General features: G+C 41.4%; 1 pseudogene; it reads left to right on the top strand.

The window, feature by feature from the left end:
* The first annotated feature begins 334 nt into the window (after nucleotides 1-334).
* Nucleotides 335-1869, top strand: LOC138987292 (craniofacial development protein 2 pseudogene; annotated as a pseudogene).
* The last annotated feature ends 5332 nt before the right edge of the window (nucleotides 1870-7201 follow it).

Here is a 7201-nt window from a genome sequence, read left to right on the forward strand (position 1 = left end):
AAAGATGGAGCCAAAGTGAAAACAATGCCCAGTTGTGGATGTGACTGATGATAGAAGTAAAGTCTAATGGTGTAAAGAAAAATATTGCATAGGAACCTGGAATGTCAGGTCCATGAATCAAGGTAAATTAGAAGTGGTCAAAAAGGAGATGGTAGAGTGAACAATGACATTTTAGGAATCAGTGAACTAAAATGGACTGGGATGTGTGAATTTAATTCAGATGAACATTATATCTACCACTGTGGGCAAGAATCCCTTAGAAGAAGATGAGTAACCCTCATAGTCAAAAAAAGTATGAAATGAAGTACCTGGATGCAATCTCAAAAATGACAGTATGATCTCTGTTCATTTCCAAGGCAAAGCATTCAATATCACAGTAATCAAAGCAATCAAAATCTATGCCCCAGCCAGTAATACTGAAGAAGCTGAAACTGAATGGTTCTATGAAGACCTACAAGACCTTCTAGAACTAACACCCAAAAAAGATGTCGAGCGGCTGAGGAGCAACCCCACATCCAAGGAGCAGCAGCTACATGGGTGTAGGAGGGCCAAGAGGAGCTACTCCACATTCAAGGTCAGAAGGGGTGGCCGTGAGATGCCCCTCATCCAAGGTAAGGAGCAGCAGCTGTGCTTTGCTGGAGCAGCTGTGAAGAGATACCCCACGTCCGAGGTAAGAGAAACACACGTAAGACGGTAGGTGCTGTGAGAGGGCATCAGAGGGCAGACACACTGAAACCATAATCACAGAAAACTAGTCAATCTGATCACATGGACCACAGCCTTGTCTAACTCAATGAAACTAAGCCATGCTGTGTGGGGCCACCCAAGATGGGCGGGTCATGGTGGAGAGGTCTGACAGAATGTGGTCCACTGGAGATGGGAATGGGAAATCACTTCAGTATTCTTGCCTCGAGAACCCCATGAACAGTATGAAAAGGAAAAATGATAGGATACTGAAAGAGGAACTCCTCAGGTCGGTAGGTACCCAATATGCTACTGGAGATCAGTGGAGAAATAACTCCAGAAAGAATGAAGGGATGGAGCCAAATCAAAAACAATACCCAGTTGTGGATGTGACTGGTGATAGAAGCAAGGTCCGATGCTGTAAGGAGCTATATTGCATAGGAACCTGGAATGTTAGATCCATGAATCAAGGCAAATTGGAAGTAGTCAAACAGGAGATGGCAAGAGTGAATGTCGACATTCTAGGAATCAGTCAACTAAAATGGACTGGAATGGGCGAATTTAACTCAGATGACCATTATATCTACTACTATGGGCAGGAATCCCTTAGAAGAAATGGAGTAGCCATCATGGTCAACAAAAGAGTCCGAAATGCAGTACTTGGATGCAATCTCAAAAACGACAGAATGATCTCTGTTCGTTTCCAAGGCAAACCATTCAATATCACAGTAATCCAAGCCTATGCCCCAGCCAGTAGAAGAAGCTGAAGTTGAATGGTTCTATGAAGACTTACAAGACCGTCTAGAATTAACATCCAAAAAAGATGTCCTTTTGGTTATAGGGGGCTGGAATGCAAAAGTAGAAAGTCAAGAAACACCTGCAGTAACAGGCAAATTTGGCCTTGGAATATAGAATGAAGCAGGGCAAAGAATAATAGAGTTTTGCCAAGAGAATGCACTGGTCATAGCAAACACGCTCTTCTAACAACACAAGAGAAGACTCTACACGTGGACATCACCAGATGGTCAACACTGAAATCAGATTGAATATATGCTTTGCAGCCAAAGATGGAGAAGCTCTATACAGTCAGCAAAAACAAGACCAGGTGCTGACTGTGGCTCAGATCATGAACTCCTTGTTGCAAAATTCAGACTTAAATTGAAGAAAGTAGGGAAAACCACTAGACCATTCAGGTATGACCTAAATCAAATCCCTTATGATTATACTGTGGAAGTGAGAAATAGATTTAAGGGACCAAATCTGATAGATAGAGTGCCTGATGAACTATGGACGGAAGCTCATGACATTGTACAGGAGACAGGGATCAAGACCATCCCCATGGAAAAGAAATGCAAAAAAAAGCAAAATGGCTGACTGTGGAGGCCTTACAAATAGCTGTGAAAAGAAGAGAAGTGAAAAGCAAAGGAAAATGAAAGATATCAGCATCTGAATGCAAAGTTCCAAAGAATACGAAGGAGAGATAAGAAAGCCTTCCTCAGCAATCAATGCAAAGAAATAGAGGAAAACAATAGAATGAGAAAGACTAAATATCTCTTCAAGAAAATTAGAGAAACCAAGGAAATATATCATGCAAAGATGGGCTCGATAAAGGACAGAAATGGTATGGACCTAACAGAAGCAGACGATATTAAGAAGAGGTGGCAAGAATACACAGAAGAACTATACAAAAAAGATCTTCATGACCCAAACAATCACAATGGTGTGATCACTCACCTAGAGCCAGACATTCTGGAATGTGAAGTCAAGTGGACCTTAGGAAGCGTCACTATAAACAAAGCTAGTGAAGGTGATGGAATTCCAGTTGAGCTCTTTCAAATCCTGAAAGATAATGCTGTGAAAGTGCTCCACTCAATATGCCAGCAAATTTGGAAAACTCAGCAGTGGCCACAGGACTGGAAAAGGTCAATTTTCATTCCAATCCCAAAGAAAGGCAATGCCAAAGAATGCTCAGACTACCACACAATTGCACTCATCTCACACGCTAGTAAAGTAATGCTCAAAATTCTCCAAGCCAGGCTTCAGCAATACGTGAACCGTGAACTTCCAAATGTTCAAGCTGGTTTTAGAAAAGGCAGAGGAACCAGAGATCAAATTGCCAACATCCGCTGGAGCATGGAAAAAGCAAGAGAGTTCCAGAAAAACATCTATTTCTGCTTTATTGATTATGCCAAAGCCCTTGACTGTGTGGATCACAATAAACTGTTTAAAATTCTGAAAGAGATGGGAATCCCAGACCACCTGACCTGCCTCTTGAGAAACCTATATGCAGGTCAGGAACCAACAGTTAGAACTGGACATGGAACAACAGACTGGTTGCAAATAGGAAAAGGAGTAAGTCAAGGCTGTATATTGTCACCCTGCTTATTTAACTTATATGCAGAGTACATCATGAGAAACGCTGGGCTGAAAGAAGCACAAGCTGGAATCAAGATTGCTGGGAGAAATATCAATAACCTCAGATATGCAGATGACACCACCCTTATGGCAGAAAGTGAAGAGGAACTAAAGAGCCTCTTGATGACGGTGAAAGAGGAGAGTGAAAAAGTTGGCTTAGAGCTCAACATTCAGAAAACTAAGATCATGGCATCTGGTCCCATCACTTCATGGGAAATAGATGGGGAAACAGTGGAAACAGTGTCAGACTTTATTTTTTTGGTCTCCAAAATCACTGCAGATGGTGACTGCAGCCATGAAATTAAAAGACGCTTACTCCTTGGAAGGAAAGTTATGACCAACCTAGATAGCATATTCAAAAGCAGAGACATTACTTTGCCAACAAAGGTCGCTCTAGTCAAGGCTCTGGTTTTTCATGTGGTCATGTATGGATGTGAGAGTTGGACTGTGAAGAAGGCTGAGTGCCAAAGAATTGATGCTTTTGAACTGTGGTGTTGGAGAAGACTCTTGAGAGTCCCTTGGACTGCAAGGAGATCCAACCAGTCCATTCTGAAAGAGATCAACCCTGCGATTTCTTTGGAAGGAATGATGCTAAAGGTGAAACTCCAGTACTTTGGCCACCTCATGCGAAGAGTTGACTCATTGGAAAAGACTCTGATGCTGGGAAGGATTGGGGGCAGGAGGAGAAGGGGACACCAGAGGATGAGATGGCTGGATGGCATCACTGACTCAATGGATGTGAGTCTGAGTGAACTCTGGGAGTTGGTGATGGACAGGGAGGCCTGGTGTGCTGCAGTTCATGGGGTCGCAAAGAGTCAGGCATGACTGAGCGAATGAACTGAACTTTCGTCATAGAGGCTGGGATGCTAAAGTAAGAAGCCAAGAGATACCTGGCATAACAGGCAAATTTGGCCTTGCAGTACTAAATGAAGCAGTGCAAAGACTAACAGAGTTTTGCCAAGAGAATGCACTGGTCATAGCAAACACCTTTTTCCAACAACACTAGAGAATACTCTACACATGGACATCACCAGATGGTCAATACCAAAATCGGATTGATTATATTCTTTACAGCCAAAGATGAAGAAGCTCTATACAGTCAGCAAAAACAAGACCAGGAGCTGACTGTGGCTCAGATCATGAACTCCGTATTGCCAAATTCAGACTTAAATTGAAGAAAGTAGGGAAAACCACTATACCATTCAGGTATGATCAAACAAATCCCTTATGATTGTATAGCAGAAGTGATAAAAAGTTTCAAGGGATTAGATCTGATAGACAGAGTGGTAAGAATACACAGAAGAACTCTACAAAAAGATCTTAATGACCCAGATAGCCATGATGGTGTGATCACTCACCTACAGCCAGATATTCTGGAATGTGAAGTCAAGTGGGCCTTAGGAAGTGTCACTATGAACAAAGCTAGTGGAGGTGATGGAATTCCAGTTGAGCTATTTCAAATCCTAAAAGATGATGTTGTGAAAGTGCTAGACTCAGTCTGCCAGCAAATTTGGAAAACTCAGCAGTGGCCACAGGACTGGAAAAGTTCAGCTTTCATTTCAGTCCCAAAGAAGGGAAATGCCAAAAAATGCCCCAACTACCATTCAATTGTACTCATCTCACATGCTAGCAAAGTAATGCTCAAAATTTTCCAGGCCAGGCTTCTATAGTATGTGAACTACGAACTTCAAGATGTTCAAGCTGGATTTAAAAACGGCAGAGGAACCAGAGATCAAATTGCCAATATCTGTTGGATCATTGAAAAAGCAAGAGAGTTCCAGATAAATATCTACTTCTGCTTTGTTGACTATGCCAAAGCCTTTGACTGTGTGGATCACAACAAACTGTGAAAAAAATTTCAAGAAATGAGACTACCAACCACTTTACCTGCCTCCTGAGAAATCTGTATTCAGGTCAGGAAACAACAGTTAGAACCAGACATAGAACAACAGACTGGTTCCTAATTGGGAAAGGTGTACGTCAAGGCTGTATATTGTCACCCTGCTTATTTAGGTTATATTCAGAGTACATCATGCAAAATTCTGGGCTGGATGAAGTACAAACTAGAATCAAGATTTCCGGGAGAAATATCGATAACCTCAGATATGCAGATGGCACCATCCTTATGGCAGAAAGTGAAGTGGAACTGAAGAGCCTCTTGATGAAAAAGTGAAAGAGAAGAGTGAAAAAGCTGGCTTAAAACTCAACATTCAAAAACTAAGATCATGGCATCTGGTCTCATCACTTCATGGCAAATAGATGGGGAAACAATGGAAACAGTGAAAGACTTTATTTTTCTGGGCCCCCAAATCACTGGAGATGGTGACTGCAGCCATGAAATTAAGACACTTGCTCCTTGGAAGAAAAGCTATGGTCAACCTAGACAGCATATTAAAAAGCAGAGACATCACTTTGATGACAAAGATCCATCTAGTCAGAGTATGGTTTTTCCGGTAATCATGTGTGTATGTGAGAGTTGGACTATAAAGAAAGCTGAACACCAAAGAATTGATGCTTTTGAACTGTGGTATTGGAGAAGACTCTTCAGAGTCCCTTGGACCGCAAGGAGATCCAACCAGTCCATCCTAAAGGAAATCAGTCCTGAATATTCACTAGACAGACAATCCTGAAGCTGAAACTGCAACTTTTGGCCACCTGATGCGAAGAACTGACTCATTGGAAAAGACCCTGATGCTGGGAAAGATTGAGGGAGAGAGGTGAAGGGGACGACAGAGGATGAGATGGTTGGATGGCATCACCGACTCAATGGACATGAGTTTGAGTGAACTGCAAGAGTTGGTGATGGACTGGGAGGCCTGGAGTGCTGCAGTCCATGGGGTTGCAAAGAGTTGGACATGACTGAGGGACTGAACTAAGCCTAATTGAACTGAAATATCCTTAGCAGTACTCTTGGAACATTCTCAGAACTTACAGCTGTGAATAAAGAATGATCAATTGCAGACAGATACTGGGAAAAATTTTCACATGGTAAAAAGAGCCGTATTGTTAGGAGGCATTATTCTAGAGAGGCCAGTGTAGGATAAGAGCAGAGTGTAATATCCAGCAGAATCTCCAAAATTAAACTAGACAGAAGAGGAGGAATCTGGTTGTCTCTAGAACAGGGATATTTTTCTTCTCTTGGCCACAGCAAACCAAACAATTTTTTTTTTCTAATTTCTTAATGAGAATGAATTGGAGAGGAGCATTCAATTCCTATATTATGGATGCTCTGCTTGATGAACAGAGTTCTTCCCAAATTAGTCATACTCCTTAAAGTGATTATTTTCATTTGTAGTTTATACTTTTGTGCTTTCATAACAATATAATGTATATATTTCTAAACTCCAATACCATTGTAGTTTAGACTGCAGACTTCAGGTTAGACACCTAACCACTGGTCCAGTGGTTAGGACCATGAACTCTCTAAGGGTCCAGAGACTGAGGGCTGAGTAACAAGCTGCATGGCATGGTCAAAAATATACGTATATAGAGAGGTTCGGTAACTGCTACTGTGACTCTAACAGTCAAAATGTTGTCTTTCTCAAGTGAGCAAATTAGGTAATTTGTAGTTTTGCTTAAATAAGCTTATCTCTCTCGGTAAGTGACATAAAATTCAGTGGAATAAGTTGGTAGATAATGAAATCCGTCAAATGACTTGCTCCACCAAAGCGTTCTAGGGAGTGCTGATGAAAGAAAATGCAGCTGGGGCTTGAGAACAGAAATTCTGCAGTAACTGTGCCTGGTTCAAACTCACCTCCATGTTCTCCCAGGCATTGTGATAGTCCCATAGTTTCTCCAATGAGCTTTTGCCATCCCAGCAAAACCTTAAAATTAGGGTTGGCAGATGAAATACAGGGCAATTCAGTTAAGTCTGAATTTCAGATAAACAAGGAGCAATTCTTTAATATAAGTATGTCTCACATTTATATTTACTGTTTATCTAAAATTCAAATTTAACTGGGCATCTTGCAGTTTTTATTTGCTGAGTCTAGCGATCCTAATTAAACTACATTCATCATTAAAAGAAAACTGCTGTTTCTTTCCGGTCTTTCTACCCATAATCACATGAAGCCACAGAAAATTAGAGAAGGAAGTGAAAGAA

Source organism: Bos mutus, chromosome 3 (assembly GCF_027580195.1).
Source record: "Bos mutus isolate GX-2022 chromosome 3, NWIPB_WYAK_1.1, whole genome shotgun sequence".
NCBI classification, from domain to species: Eukaryota; Metazoa; Chordata; class Mammalia; order Artiodactyla; family Bovidae; genus Bos; species Bos mutus.